Genomic DNA, 17,233 nt, shown 5'->3' with positions numbered 1-17,233 from the left:
AATAAAAGTAGCTCAAAATATGGAGGAACACTGACATACTTGTCAAATAATACCTATTAGGAAATAACGATCAGCTTCTGAAACGCTACCTTTTTTCAGGAGCAGCCAGTGTAAAACATTGTGCCGTTTTACCGTCTTGAAAGCACAGTCATTTGCTCAAATTGCTTATGCACGTGTAAGTGTATGCCATCAACTTGAACCAGAGACCACGGAAATGCCACGGGATCTCCTGTCACCTAGAAGGGTGTGTATTTCTTTAAAGGGAGAACGTTCCATGTTAAGGTTTCAAACTAAAATCAAAGTTTAAAATAAAAATCCAGTCCAAGTTTCCATCCCTCCAGGAAAGACAACTGTCTATCCTGACAAAGGGAATGTGGAATATAAAATTCACAACCATGCAACAAAGAGAAGCTGTCCTGGTGACCTCGAGAGGCTTTTCCATTTGTCTTGGCAAGAGTGAACCATCACAGCTGGCAACTTTGGGAGTGGCTGTTTATCACTGAAATGGAAATGAGCTTCAGAGTCACAGACTCAGGTGTGAAAACTGAAATTCTATTTTTCTACATTTTGTTTTTTACTTCAAGCTTTCATTCTATCTGGCCCAGCATATTTCATATAGCCACTTTTAAGACACTTCCCATTTTTTACATTTCTCAGTCATTTCAGGTTTAAACTCTCGATTATGGTTTCTCAGTAGGTGTTAGGTTCAGAGGAAGAGAGGAGAACACAGAACATACCCTCTCTAAACTGGTGGCTATGGTTTTCTCTGTCCTGGCCATGAGCTCTTGGCAGATCATGGCTGTTTTTCTGTTTACTTACACAACCTTCTAGAACCCTGAGCACAAACTGTTAGGGTCCCAGGGTCTTCATGAATCTGCTTCTAAACGTAGCTGCCTATATACCACATAGAGCCCACGGGACACCACTGCTCTAGTGCCATGATGGACACAGTGTTTTCTCTGAGTCACACCTCAGCTCTGAGATCCTTATATTCGCCTGAGGGGAGGGAGGGGAGAAAGCTTGTCTCCAGCAGTGTGTCTATGGCAAGGCTGACCACAGTAGCTCTCTGGGATTCCTTCACATCTAAGCTCCTGTATTCCCACTTCCATTCAAACTTAATCCTCTTTTATCTGCCTTGGGATAATGTTGAGAACAATGTTTCAGGTTGGTCATAACTGCTTTCCAGATCTTTATTAAAACTGAAGAGTTGGGGCAACTGGGGTGGCTCAGTCCCTCAAGCATCTGACTCTTGGTTTTGGCTCAGCTCACGATCTCAGGGTCATGAGATCGAGCCCCGTGTGGGGCTTTGTGGGGCTCCACGCTCAGTGCAGAGTCTGCTTGAGGTTCTATCTCTCCCTCTCCTTCTCCCTCTGCCCCTCCCCTCACTCATGTCCTTTCCCTGTCTCTCAAATTAAAAACAAAAAACTGATTAGTCACATAAAGTCCATTTCTTGTCTCCACTTAAGGTCCTTCCCCAATTTGCAGCTTCCTATTTTGCAGTTCAGAGAAGATGAAGAGCGTGGGAAGGACAAAACTATGTGGATTAATAAGTCACAATAACATTTTATCCTATTAGAAAAACTGTAAGTTGTAGGAAACAATCACATGGAGTCCTAAGAATATATTCGCAGAACTCTTAGATCCAGGTAGAAGGAAGTGGGATTCTCAGAAAATAAAACTAGGTAATTACATAAAGCATTTAGCACTGTAATTGGCATGGTTGAAAAAAGGCATGTGAACAACCTCTTCCTGGTTTGATATATCTACAGGTAGAGGTAAATATATTTAGACCAGGTTATAGGAGACTTAAATGTCTGAGCGTAACCTGACGGAAAAGAAAGAAGAAAGAAAAGATGAAGTACTTTTAAGACTTTTGGTTAAATGTGGCGGATTGAATGTGTTTTCACTGGCACCCGATATTTCATTAAAATGAAAGTGATAGAGCTTACAAGAACACGAACGCACCTGTTCAGCCTAAATATTTAGATAAGAGAGGTCAGAAACAAGTCAATACTTAGAAAGCAAATGGACTAATAATTGCTCAGCAAACCCTAGAGTGTCAGATTCTCAGTATCTATGCCTACAACAGAAAGCCAGTAAGAAGCAAAAGGAATCTGTTCTACAATCCCAGATAGGCCATGGATTAGCAGCGTGGGGTGTCATGGGAAGCAGGGTCTAACTTGGTTGAGTATCTTTGTAAGTCCTAAACCCTAGATCCTCTCTCCACATACTCTACTCAGCCTGCTCACTCGCCTTCCTCGCCCTGCTGAAAGGGGGGGGGGGGTCCTTCCTCTTTGGCAATATTGAGCCAGAGAATTCTGGACTTAAGAGCAGGAGGCCCACTTAGGGGCATGAGGGAGATCCACGCTGAAATAAGTTTAAGCAAAATTCCACATACTGATTCCTTTTCTCTTGCCATTTCCAGAACTCTAGCAAGCCAGAAATGAGAGGATTCTTTTCTGGGGGAACTGACTGGTGTAAGAGAAAACATGTTGATAGGACTTCCTAGTGGAGGTGGGCTGTGGGGGAGGACAATGACATGGCCAGGACCTTACGTGATTCCTCCAGAGTGATACTGTCCAATAGAAGTATATCATGGGCCTCATGCTATATATGCTTTTGAAATGTCCAGTAGCCCCATTAAAAGCATAAATGGGTGATATTAATTTTAATATTAATGTATCATTTAGCCCAATATCATAAATACTATCATTTTAATCAATTATAATCTGTATACCTAATATATTAATATGTATTAATTATAACGTTACAAAGCATAATTTTTTAATCAAAATTATTATATTATCTTTAATTAATGAGATATTTTACCTTTGTTATATAAAGTCTTAGAAGTCTGGTTTTTATTTTACTATTATAGCACATCTCATTAACCATAGGAAATAAACTGAGGGTTGCTGGGGTGGGGGTGGGTTAACTGGGTGACAGACATTAAGGAGGGCACGTGATGTGATGAGCACTGGGTGTTATATACAACTGGTCAATCACTGAACTCTACCTCTGAAACTAATAATATGCTATATGTTAATTAATTGAAGGTAAATAAAATAAAATAAAATTTTAAAAAATAGCACATCTCAGTTGGGACTAAGTGTATTTCAAGTTCTCAATAGCCACCTATGGCCAGTGGCTACCCTATTGGTCAGTGAAACTCTAGAATGAGATTCGTATTTATTTGCCACCATTTTAAATATAAATGGACAATCGTCAGACGTTTGAAGAACATCTGACCTGCAAGACACAATTTAAAACAGACAAGCAGGGGCGACTGGGTGGCTCAGTCGTTAAGCGTCTGCCTTCGGCTCAGGTCATGATCTCAGGGTCCTGGGATCGAGCCCCGCATCGGGCTCCCTGCTCGGCGGGAGGCCTGCTTCTCCCTCTCCCACTCCCCCTGCTTGTGTTCCCTCTCTCGCTGTGTCTCTCTCTGTCAAATAAATAAAATCTTTAAAAAAAATAAATAAAACAGACAAGCAAACAATAAGGATAAATATAAGACAGGGGAATAAAAAACACTAAATATTTTTGTGATTGATGTCTTTAGGCAACTAAGAGAAGAGATTCCATCCTGAGGCTAGTGAAACAGAAAATCGTAAAATCATAGAAAGGGAAATAAAAGGTAGCAATCTGGGAAATGCAAGCGATGATCACAGAAATAACAGAGTCAGCGGAGCTGTTGGAATATCCGGATCACGCTGTTCGTTGTACAGAGAGGAGCCAGAGAGCACCGTCACTGCGGTAAAACAGATCTGACATTCCCGTGAAGGCATTTCCAGGGAAAGCAAAATAAAATCAGAAACAAAACGAGGAAATAAGGATAGAATGCATGAATATTTTCCAGAATTGAAGGACAGAAGTCTCCAGAGTGTAAGAAGTCACCCAAGTTATATAGCACAGTGGATTCACAGGGCCCCAGGCTGTGTCCTCGCTGTCTCACGAGGTTTCAGACTATCAAGAACAAACAAAAGATCTTAAAAGTCTCTGGTGGGCTTGGGAGTAATGTCACACGCAAGTCAGAAAGACAACAAAATTCAATAGCAACGCTGGGAATTTAGAAGTCACATGAGCAATCTCTTCAAAAATCGGAGGGAAAATTATTTCCGGCTGTCATTCTATAGGCAAACACATTTTCAAGAGTGAGGATAAAGACATTTCAATGTCTGCAAGTTCCCAAATTTTGCTTGGCTTTTACCCTTTCCTAAGGAGCTCAAGGAACTCCCAGAACAGAAACCCTCCACCAAAGCAAGGAAGTAAACCAAGAAACCAGAAGACAGAAGGTTGAAGAAATAGCTGGTCTGATAACTGAGAGACAAAGGGAATTTCCAAGAAGAAATCTAAAGGAAGTTTCAGGGTAAGAATTAGGTCACAGGCCTGGGGGTGTGGAAAGATAATATTGGATCAGGAGGATGACAGGAGATTGAAGGAGGCAATTATCATCACCAGGAAAAGATACATTTGACCAGAAAGAAAGCACTCATTCCAAACTTGTGGCTCTACTTCTCAGAAAATGTATAATATGAATGCCCACAGTGAACAGTATCAAGAAGGAGCCGCCCTGGTCGGGTTGGAAGAAGTGTGTATGTGCAGGCGGTGTGTAAAGTGGAGGGAGCGTTCTGTGTGTGTACGAGAAAAGCTAGGTCCTGGGGCGCCTGGGTGGCTCAGTCGGTTAAGCGGCTGCCTTCGGCTCAGGTCATGATCCCAGGGTCCTGGGATCGAGTCCCGCATCGGGCTCCTTCCTCAGCAGGGAGCCTGCTTCTCCCTCTCCCTCTGCCTGCCACTCCACCTGCTTGTGCTCTCCCTCTCTCTATCTCTGTCAAATAAATAAAATCTTAAAAAAAAAAAAAAAAAAAAACCTAGGTCCTTCTCCTCCACAGGAGCAGATCAAAGGCTAATGTGTAAAGGACAATTTTTTTTTTCTTAATTCAAGGAATAACACCATAGGTACATTATCTAGAAAATGCTCTTTCTCCTGGAAAGAGACATGGGGAATGGGAGAAGACAGGGAAACTAGGGCAATTGAATTTTTTTTCTTTAGGTGCTAAAATACCACTTGACTTTTTTTCAATCACATTCATTTGAAAATTAAATACATTTCTTGATTTACTTATTTATTTAAGATTTTATTTATTTGTGAGAGAGCAAGAGAGTGAGCACTAGCAGGGTGAGGCGCAGGGCGAGAGGAAAAGCAGGCTCCCCGCTGAGCTAGGAGCCCAACACGGGGCTCAATCCCAGGACCCCGAGATCATGACCTGAGCCGAAGGCAGACGCTTATCCGACTGAGCCACCCAGGTGCCCCAATCAAATACATTTTAAAACAATATTATATTCGAATTGAGCTGTCCACAGTAAGTACTTACCAATCCTTTACTTTTTTTCCCTACCTTGTGTCTCTTACCTTCACTCTCTTCTTCTTTGCCTTTATTTTCTTAAGAATTTCCCAGGAAATTTATCTTCTCAGAAAACTGCTTTATTTTTTACTTCACTGAAAAGATTGAGGTAATCTGATACAGTCTCAATGTCTCTATAAAAATAGAGTATCTGCTTCGCACAGGGACTATAATTCCTCGCCTGGAATCCTTAGCTCTTGTGAAGGTATTTTCATGTGTAGGTAGTTGTTCAGATTGATGTTTCTGGGACGGAATGGATACTAGAAATTTCTAAAACTGCTCTCTTGCTGACATCATCCCTAATTAGTCTAAAAAGTTTATTGAAGTCTTTACAAATGGTTGCTATATAATTCTGTAGATCAGAATATCAACATACTAAAATTTACTTCTGTGTTTGGAATTTGACCAAGATATTATAGCCTGTTGCTTACCAGCTCCCAGCCACCTATCCTGTAAATCTAGAACACTTTCCCCCATTGAAATTATCTTCATTTGTCAATAATTTTAAAAACATACTTGGGAAACTAGAGTGCAATTGTATATACAAAAGAAAGGAAATAGAGATATAGATTCAGATAACAGATGATCAAGTAAACTTAGACTGGAAGATTCTTTATAGATCATCTGGTACAACTTCCTCATTTTAGCTAGGAAGCAGAAAGAGGACCCCAAAATTTATTTTCTCAATGTCACGGATAGTAAGAGAACAGGGACCAAGTTCATGTCTTCTAATTCTGAACCCTAAAGGAAAATAAAAAATCATTTCATCTAAATGATTAATTTCTCAGATGAGGAAATAGAGTTCCTTTTTTTTTTTTTTTGGTACAGTATGGCTTATAAAATCATAACCACACGATAATTTTGCACCCATTTTACAGATGTGGAACTGAGACACCGAGAGATTGCACAATTTATTCAAGGGCATGAAACTAATATGTAACACTTGAATTCAGATCTACTAAATGCCATATAAATTTTATACTAGGAACTGCTATCGGGGAAAGCTCCAAGAGTTTTCATAAAGCTTTCCTCCTAAGGTTTTCTGGGAGAAACTATAAAGAGTAGAAGTAAAGAAAGTTCTAAGCTTTGGATTAAAATGGAGGAAAGGTGTTAGGGAACTCATTTACTCATATATTCATTTAAACACTTACTGGCCACTGATTATATCCAGACTTTGAGCTTAGCACAGGGATACAAAGATGAATAAAAACATGGTGTTTAATAGATAGTGGATTTGTTGAGAGGAGCTACACTATACATTAACGGAAGGGCTTCAATGGATAAGTAGACATCTTCTAATCATGCAAGAGGGAGAAAAGGCAGGACAAGCAAAAAGAACAGCATGAATAAATTCAAAGTCAGAAGGGAATGATGTATTTGGAAAACCACAAAATCATTTTTAAGGAACTATCAAAAAGTGAAGGAAATGGATGGAAACAAGATTTTGAAGCCCCTTGCGTATTTCTAAGAAACTTGAATTTTATTCTGTAAGCCGAAGAGAATCATTAAGTAACTGTAAGTAGGGGAAATGACAAGATAAGAGTTTTCACTTATAAAGGGTCATATTAAAAGCAGTAAATTGGGATGAGAGTCGACAGAAGACTAATGAATACTGGAACGACATGAGGTTCTGAACTAAAACTTGTATTCAGTCCAATGAGGAGAAGGTAGAGTCATTCTAGACAGAATTTGGAGTCATGGGACTACATGCAGTTATGGCGGCAGCCATGGCAAGGGGGGGGGGCGCTGTCGAACTGGGAAGCTAGTCCCTGGAGTCCTCCTCAGGAGTGGGAGAAGTACTCCTGCAAAGCTTGTTTGATGGGGCTCTGGAGCCTAAAAGCAGGGGTAGGAAGAAGTAATGAAAACTGGGTAAGAACTGAACTGACAGCCCCAGGAAAGGCAGAGACAAAAACACTAAAATCCAAAGGCACCTAGGAAGGAGCATTTCTCTTTTACTGGCTCTGGTTGAAGTGCCAACTCCAGTATAATGGTAACAAATAGCAAAGCAGATAACAAGGGCACTCACGGCCTTCAGCGGCTATTAGGAAGCATTTAATCTCCTAATTTCTCACGTTTCCCAGGCTGTGATTTGGCTCACAAGGTCGTGCGGAATCGGGGTAGCACTTCAGCATCATGGGGGTTGGGGGAGAGATGCAGAGGATAAGGTTGGGGAACAAAGGTCGAGAGACAGAGTGCTCTATTGCAAAGGCAGGGACCAGTAATTAGGAGACATTGATCATTTGCCTTACTTAGTCTAGGGTCAGTAACTTCGAGAAGGAACTTGTCAGGAATAAGCAGTACGAAAAAGATCGTATGAACCTGCTTTGTGGCGCACACCTATATAATTGGTCTTGTTCGGCCGGTGGGTGCATAAAATGTCAATGCATTAGGACAGTTGAAAGAGGTATAGGATAAAGAAAGAAAGAGAATCCAAGCCACTGGAAAACAAGACGACTCTCCAAGAAATAATCTGGGTAGTTTTTTTTTTTTTTTTTTTTTTTTTGAGAATACATTTTAGTTTATTTTATTTCTAATAGAAGAGTTTACCCTTACTGAATTCTGTAGATCAGTTTGATTTTATTCTTAACAAGTGTTGTGTCTGTGTATTTCTTTTTTTTTTTTTTTTAATTTTTTTATTGTTATGTTAATCCCCATACATTACATCATTAGTTTTAGATATAGTGTTCCATGATTCATTGTTTGTGCATAACACCCAGTGCTCCATGCAGAACGTGCCCTCCTCAATACCCATCACCAGGCTAACCCATCCTCCCAACCCCTCCCCTCTAGAACCCTCAGTTTGTTTTTCAGAGTCCATTGTCTCTCATGGTTCTTCTCCCCCTCCGATTTCCCCCCCTTCATTCTTCCCCTCCTGCTACATTCTTCTTCTTTTTTTTTTTCTTAACATATATTGCATTATTTGTTTCAGAGGTACAGATCTGAGATTCAACCGTCCTGCACAATTCACAGCGCTTACCAGAACACATACCCTCCCCAGTGTCCATCACCTAATCTGGGTAGTTTTTGCAATTAAAAACAATCACCTCTGTTTGCCCCTAAGGCTGACATGCTCTGGAGATACAAGGATTAGAAATAAGCAAGAGGAGAAAGTTGCCATTTTATTCTGGCATAAGTCATAACAACTGTTTTAAGAATATCTGTGATGTGTGAAGAGTTTGCAGAAACACACCAAGTGCAGGAATGTTTCAGGTAAGGCAAGTGATTTGCCTTAATCCTCTTTTATTTCCATTTAAAATAGGTATCTCTTGCTAAACTGAGCACACAAAAATACTTTGACCATTACAAAAAGCAGTAATTAATGCTTATCTGTAGCAAACTTCCAGACAGTAATGTTAAAGAAAGTATACAACCGCAAGTACATTTATGCAAATTTGACCCTGCATAAAAGAGAGAAGAATGGTCTCCAAGAATACTAATTTCCCAAGTAACTAATGGGTATTTTTACTTTATTGACATTATTTCCCTTTTATTACTGATAACAAGGAATCAAGTCAGTTATCAGGATCTTGCTGTAACTACTGAACTCTTAGGGTTTCAGGATCCGAAGTGCTGCCATTGGTTGTACAAGACTTGAATAAACCCACATCACCTAGGCTGGTGACAGACATCTGTAATCTTTAAAAAGACTTTAAGCCTTAAATCTTAAAAAGACTTAAGTCCTAGTTGCCTTTGGATTTTAGAAGATAGCAGGAAGGGAAAAATGAAGGGGGGGGCAATCAGAGGGGAGGATGAACCATGAGAGACTATGGACTCTGAGAAACAAACTGAGGGTTCTAGAGAGGAGAGTGGTGGGAGGATGGGTTAGCCTGGTGATGGGTATTAAAGAGGGCACGTTCTGCATGGAGCACTGGGTGTTATACGCAAACAGTGAATCATGGAACACTACATCAAAAACTAATGATGTAATGTATGGTGATTAACATAACATAATAAAATAAAAAAAAAAAGAGTGGTATATTTAACAATATTCCAAGTGTCTTAAATATTACATCGTGGAAAGTATTGTTTCCATATGTGACTTATGGAATCAAGTTTAATTTGTAGCCTTATCTTCTCCCCACCGCCCCCACCACCTGTGTCCCATCCCAACCCACAAAACCTCCTGTACAGACCTATAACAAGCTCTAAAGCAAATTATAAGCATGTGGCACTTGTCAATGTTTCTAATCATTTTAAATCCACACATTACTAAAATATTGAATATTATTCAATCATGAAACTGAATCACTTACTAGATGTTCTTTTAAGCAAAATTAGTCTATTATGTGAAAGAAAAAGAAAGATTATCCCATTTATTTTAGGAGGAATCTAGAATATCTAAGGAGAAATTTGGCATCTTTATTTTTAACCACATTAAGTTCAATTTAGATCTATTAGAAATACTTTGATTTATAGTTAATTCTCAACTCCGAGATTCTACAATCTCTGATTAAGCTCTTTCCTTAGTACTAAGTGGAAAGACCCCCTAATTTCTCCACAAGAAACTTTCACTAAGTGAAATTAAGATTTCACTCCATTTACTTCACATCTGTCAATGGTATATTTTTTCATTTCTATAACAAATTTGTTTTTATAGTATAAATGCAAAGAAATGAATCAATTCCCTAAACCAGTGCACATTATAGTTATACAAAGATTGATCTCTTGCAGTACTGACCATCAAAATACTAGCATAAAATAAATGAAATCTTGTATTAAAATACTCCGTGCATTGACCATACCTTTGGGCTTAGGGAGGAAATTACAAAGAAACTCTATTAGAATCTTATCACCAAAGTAGTGGAAAGTGGATTTCACAGAAGTAGGTTTCGTTACTGAAATAACAATTTTGTCCTGAGAAAGAGAAAATTGCCCCTGATGTCCGGGACCTGTCCAGCTGCTACGTGGTAGGTCTTGTCTCTGGACGCTGGCCTGGTACTCGCAGCCAAGACTTGGTATCGGTTTGTCAAACATGAACAATTTCACAGAATATCGACCTTAGACACGGCCACTGTATGATCATGATGGGTCACGACAAAAACAAAACGCTCTGTAATTGTGTCTAAACATAGACCAATTATCGGGGTGCCTCGGTGGCTCAGTCGGTTAAGTGCCTGTATTTGGCTCAGGTCATGATCCCAGGGTCCTGGGATCCAGGCCTACATTGTGCTCCCTGCTCAGCAGGGAGTCTGCTTTTCCCTCGCCCTCTGCCCCTCCTCCCTGTTTGTGTTCTCTCTCTCTCTCTCAAATAAATAAAATCTTTAAAAAAATAGACCAATTAGGAATACTAAGATAAGGCACAACCCACTTTCCCAGATAATAAGGATCATTACTGCTTCTGGGTCAGCTGCAGCCTCAGCCAGTCTCATCTTGCCTCCTCCTAGATAAGATTTATTAGACACCCAGTTGCAAAATTACCCTGCTTCCCTACAGCATCCAGTTCAGAGCAAAGCTGTTTCCTTACCCTCTCCCCATGCCCCTGCCACCCAATCACCCAATCAAAGTCCAAATTCTATGAGAGATTCTTTCCAATACCTTTCTGAGTCATCCTTGGTTCCCTGTGGTACACTTTGCCTTCTTTGCCATGAGTAATCAGCTCAGCTTGTTCAACTGCAGGTGTGTTCCTGCTCGTCTTTGGCTAAAGAACATTGACAATTATAAAGTATCTCGAAAGCTTGCCTCTTCATGCCACTGTTGTCAGGAGGCTCGGACGTATTTGGTGCCACAATCCCCCAGAATGTTGTAGAAGACTAAATGGAACTTTAAGGAAGGAAAATTAGAAGATGCCGTAGTGATGAGGAACAAGAGAGATGATTATGGTCATGCCAAACGGCATTAAACAAAGATTTGGAGGTTAGAGCAGCTGTGTCAAACACAGAATAAAAGAATATGCCAAGATAGGAACACAAGCCAGGGCTCGGGGAGGACAGACACATCAAGAGCTGAAGGACACTGAGCACTGAAGAGCTTTATAGTCCTGCTTCAAGAGAAGCTAGAGGAGTATGTTAAGTCTTTATCACCAAAATCCCACTAAGGGGAAGGAGTCTCAGCCGCTATGTTGACAATATTATACAATTCTAATATCTACAAAACATAGAAATAGCACCATATAATTAGAAAACTAATGATCCTCCCAGTAAAGGGCTATCAAGATAATGGTAGGTTGATTTTAAACAACTTCTTAAAAGGTATTAAGATAAAGTCTGTATTTAAAGGGATTAAATTTTCATGGTAACCAGTAAGATGGGAAGTATAGGGTGTGAGCCGAGATTAAGAAAACAGTAAGAGCGATCATGATGATGGTGATGATGAAGCTAATTACAACAGCAATGTAACAACAGATTTCTTTAAAAGCAGGCATTATGAGAACCGAGTTAAATATTTTTGGTTATTCACATGCACACCAATTTTGTTGAGAACTGCCGTGCTAAATCTAGTCTGATTTAAACAGCTGTTAAATGAGTGGAGTGCTAGGAGATAATACTTCTCACTCTCTAGTTTCCAACACTCACTTGCTAGTCCTTGTTTTCCAAAAGAAGGAAGGATTTAAAACGACATCAGACTCTGAGTTTGGCTCGGCCATCATAGTGCTGTCCTTCCCTAATCTTATCTTGCCCTTAACCCTTTGCCTACTTAGCAAGCAACCCTTTGCCTACTTAGCAAGTCATGCCTGCAACCTGAACCAAGCTCTGATCGGGCTCCCTTTACCACCATAGCACAGCCCAGGAGATATGAAAATTCTTGCTCAGCCTTTTTGCAGTTATTTTTACAGGTTCTAATACTGGATCACTTTCCCTATCAAACTCTTCCTCATTCTTGAAAATTCCAGATTAATTTTGAAGCACTTTCCTACCATAGTCTAAATCATTAACTTTGTTTTTCACTTAGACTTTTATTTCTCCAGTGACACTGGCAAATGTTTCTGTAGCCTTTGCAAGAGTAAAATAAATTCCTAAGGTATTCTTAGTCTGGACTTCTAATTGGGATAAAATGGGAGAATGAACAAAACAAAAAGCTGGTATTTCCCCTCAAGGAGCTCACAGCATGGCTAGGAAGATAAATTTGTAAACAGACAATTAGGATACATTGTGACATCTACACCCAGGTTGGGAGAAGAATGGTGGATTGGGGAAGGGTGATGAAGGACATTTTGGTGCAAGTGTGTTATCTTACTTGAGAGTTATACAATACAGGTCCAGGTGAAGAAAGTGGGAGAGGATAAAGGGAGCAAAGACATTTCTCCCCAAATACGTGTGTGTGTATGTACATACATAAGAAAACACACACTGACGTGGTGGCTGGGTGGCTCTGTCTGTTAAGCCTCTGACTCTTGATTCCACTCAGGTCATGAGATCGAGCGCCTGCCCCACCCCCCAACCGCCATCTCCCGTTGGGCTCCGCACTCAGCAGAGAGTCTGCTTGAGAGTCTCCCTCTCTGCCCCTTTACTCCGTGCTCTCTCTCTCTCTAAAACAATAAATAAATCTTTAAAAAAAGAAACACATGCTGAGGAAATATAGCTATTTTGAGAAGGCTTTAGTACATGGTATGGACTTTGGAAAGAAAAGACAAGATGCTAGAGGGACCCAAATGACAACATGAAGCCCTAATAAAACCCGCACCAGGCTGAGATGTGGGCCTGAATACCTAGGAATTCCTTCTCTCAGGAATTTCTCTTGAAAGCAATTTAGAGCTACTCAAGGATTTTAGGGAAGGCATACATAATAAAATTTAGGTTTAGGAAGATGGCTTTGGCACGATGTGGAGAATAGATTGGATAGAAAGCCAGAGGAAATCTTTTGAAATAACCCAGGCAGAAAATTACATGGTCTGAATTAAAGCAGTGGCTGGGGAGGAAGCAGTTGAGAAAGATTTCAGAAATATTTAGTAGAGATGGGGAGATATTTAGAAGGTAGCAGGAATAGCTCAGCCTTGCTGAATAATTAGGTAGGTAGAGGCCAAAAAAAAAAAAAAAAAAAATCAAGAAAGAGTCCTACGTTTCAGGCTCTAGGAACAAGATGAAAGAAAAGAATGGAGAGAAAATAATAGGACTAGATGTGGGCATGGGAAGAGGTTGGGTCTATGCCATTTTCACCAAACTAGCTGCAAGATCCTGGGCCAGGTTCTTAATCTCTATTTACTCATTCTTAAAATGAGGATAACACTACCCATGTCTAAATTATTGTGAGAAATAACAGTTAATTCTTCTAAGCACTTATCACGTAGAAGTCACTTGTGTAAGTATCTTATGTGCAGTAACTTGCTGACTTTGAGCAATCGATTATCCCCATTTTATGAGTGAAGCACAGAGAGGTTTACCAACTTTGCCAGGGTCACAGAGCTGGGAAGTGACAGACCCAAATTTCAAACCTTTTCAGTCTGACTACAGAGAGGGTATTTCTGCCAATGGTTTACAATGCCTCTCGTTAAATACTAATCATTTTACATCATTATTATCCGAGTGGTTATAATTTCTAGTTTCACTGGCAGGATATAATTACTTATTTAACTTATTCATTTGTTTAAAAAGTGTTGTGGGGGGTGGGAGGGATGGGGTGGCTGGGTGATAGACATTGGGGAAGGTATGTGCTATGGTGAGCGCTGTGAATTGTGTAAGACTGATGAATCACAGACCTGTACCTCTGAAACAAATAATATAACAAACAAATAACATATAACACTATATGTTAAAAAAAAAAGAAGAAGAAGAAGATAGCAGGAGAGGAAGAATGAAGGGGGGGAAATCGGAGGGGGAGACGAACCATGAGAGACGATGGACTCTGAGAAACAAACTGAGGGTTCTAGAGAGGAGGGGGGTGGGGGTGTGGGTTAGCCTGGTGATGGGTATTAAAGAGGGCACGTTCTGCATGGAGCACTGGGTATTATACGCAAACAATGAATCATGGAACACTACATCAAAAATTAATGATGTAATGTATGGGGACTAACATAATAAAATTAAAAAAAAGTGTTTGCAGAGTCTATGTATGTACATACATTTTACTCAATACTAGGATCTAGCCATAGTAAGTGACACACTTATCTTGGGATGCTTTCAGTTTAATTTTGAACATAAAATGTACATCATGAAACAGAAGACAAAATTATGTTTTTAAAGGGATCAGATACTATCAACATAAGATACAAAGCGTCCACATCGAGACCTTGACCGGCAGGCACTGGGGGCCATAAGATAGAGATTTGGGTGCTCTTGAACATATAGATTATTGGTGAAATGAAAAAACTGATAAGGTTACTTAGTAAGTGTTGATGGGGAAGGGGGCCCTAAAAACACTGAAGATTCACAAGGAAACGGGACCGTCACTTCAATGTCTATTAGGGCAACGGCATAAAAAGCTCCTTTAGCTTCTGTGGGCCTCGGAGTCCTCACTTGTAAAAATCAGTGGACCTTGGTTTAAGAGTATGCGAAGAACGCTTCCCACTTCTAATGTTTGCAGCTTTTGCTGTGAACAAATGTGAACATTGGGAGGCTGCCGAACGTCAACTTCTAGCTTTAAACCTCAGAAAAAAGCCAAGCTTCATAGCTGTCGCTCTGCCATGGTAAATAATTAGTAAGTCGTTTTCTTTTCACAAAAGACCATTCAGTGAGTTTCAGTTGCTTTTATTTATTCTACAGAATTTCAACTTCAGAAATGTTCTTGCGGTTACTATGTACAGAAGTTCTGCGTGGGAGATTTGAGAGAGAAAAACAAAATGGCATCTCTATTACTTAAGAGGAATATTAATGGGGTAGAGAAGATAATGGGCATAATCACAGTAAGCTTCCTGAAGTTCGCCTCTTAGTACCAGGATTTACCTTTTTCCTTGCCTAATCCTTTTTTTTTTTTTTTTCCTGACTTCATCGGGTAAAACATAAAACGTCACTGAATTATCATAATAGGAGTGCAGGATAAGGATGCAATACAGAGGTTTGGAAAACTGAAGGAAGAAACTTTGCAAGACACTCTCAATGTGGTCACGGAGGAAGCCTGACCAGGGAACTGAGGAAGACAACAGATGATAACCGTGCCTCTGCCACCAGCTGGCCATTCCTTCCCCCGCCCCGGGGAGGATTCTGGGGTTCTGCGTGACTAGGCTAGCAAACAACAGCTACTCTACTTGCTGTGGTTTCCCATTAAGCGTGTGAGAAGTGGAGAAATCATGATCTATGCCTGGGGCCAGCTTAACAAATCTTGAAGATTACCATTGGACCCTGAGTAGAACAGAACAGACAGATCTAGGAGTTTTTCTCCAGCTTTGTCCAAAACTTGGCACATGTAGTAAAGACATCTCAGAGACTGAAAGCAGAAGCAAGCACACAGACGGGGGTGGAGGGATGACTAAGAAATCAGTGATATTCGGTGAAATAAATGAGCTTCATGGACTTGACCCACGGGAGATCATCAGTGTGAGTTTACACACTTAGTGTTATGTGAATTACAGAATATTTGTGTATTACATTTTATAATTAAATTTTTAATAGATGATCTATCCTGTATGACAAAATAACAAAAACAAACCCCCAGGCACGCTGGGAAGGGCAGGGTGGTGCTCGTCGTTGTAATGTTCCATGAAACTGCCTACCTAAGGATTTCGCACACAAAACACTGCACAGATCTATCGCTTTATGGTAGAGATTTGTAGTAAGTTGGATATTTTTTTAAAGAGCACTAAGCCTAAGAGATGCATTTAAATGTTTAAATGATTAAAACTTCTGAAAATTTTAGAGCGCTTAGTGGAAGGTGAACATTTTGGGTTAGGAAAGATTTAGACATAATACTTTTGAATAAATGAGTAAAATCTAGCTACTGAGTGCTTACTATGTCAGACACTGGGCAGTGCTGATGCTCAGTTACAAATGACCCCTGCCTCCATGGAGTCGGCAGCCCAGGCAAAGGGCCAACTCTGAGGGCACAGTGAAAGTCTTATCTCCCTTCATTGCACTTATCACCGCTTGTGTCCTCCTGCCCTGTAATTGCCCCTCCACATGTCTGCTGAGATCTAACTTTTGACCAAGCGGCTCTGAAAAGGAGGCAGCTCCTAGAAACTAGAAGTCTCCATAGAAACTAGACGTCTTTCCCTTCCCCTCCAAGAGACCAAGCTAAGATTTAGATGAGTGTTGGTTCTCCATTTCAGACGAAACAGTTCAACAAAAAGTAACCCTAAGGAGCTATTAAACCCCAGGCTGAGAGTGCGCACTCAGTTATGTGATCATATTCCGGAGGGGTTTCCATGTGCTTTCTGTTAGTTACTTAGCATTTTAAGAATGCAATGCTCATTTGTAGGGGCAATGACAAGAAGTTAAGAGCGGTCAAAGGAAGCAATTCTGCCCAGTATCTTCTTTCTAGTTCTGTCAATTTAACAGTCACCCATCCAGCCTATCTTCTTCAGGAGATGGATGGTTCATTAAGGGGTCTGTTTGTGTGCATGGTGGGGAAAGTGTCCACAAAATCATCCTACGTCTTTATCATTTACTAAGTTAACAGGTTTTTTTAAACTTTCATCAAAAGGTTTCATTCCATATAAACAAGATTTAGAACAAGCACCTGGAAAAAAAAAAAAAAGGCACAAGCACCTGAAAAAAAGATTCTGGATCCTTACAAACGTCCAGCACCATATGGTTAATCATGTTGTTTAGAGCCTACAACAGTGTCTGACCCATAGTAAATGCTCATATGTATATTTTAACAAATGCATCAATGAATAAGTGATTCAGAGTAGTTGATTCCATTGGGTTTGCTGTTTTAGGGTTCACTCTTAAAGTAAGAATACTTGTTGAAAAGATCCCTCTCACTTACTGCAAATTTACGGGTGCTCTAAGAAGATACTGTGT

The 17,233-nt window shown here is 40.2% G+C and overlaps 1 protein-coding gene across 1 annotated transcript in view; it reads right to left on the bottom strand.

The window, feature by feature from the left end:
• Window positions 1-17,233, bottom strand: part of CD36 (CD36 molecule (CD36 blood group)) — a 78,560-nt gene that overhangs the window by 58,515 nt on the left and 2,812 nt on the right. The gene's annotated exons all lie outside the window — the stretch shown is intronic.

The sequence above is a fragment of the Halichoerus grypus genome, chromosome 12 (assembly GCF_964656455.1).
Source record: "Halichoerus grypus chromosome 12, mHalGry1.hap1.1, whole genome shotgun sequence".
NCBI lineage: Eukaryota > Metazoa > Chordata > Mammalia > Carnivora > Phocidae > Halichoerus > Halichoerus grypus.
Note: the sequence above shows the minus strand (reverse complement) of the source record. Positions and strands in the feature narration are given on the sequence as shown.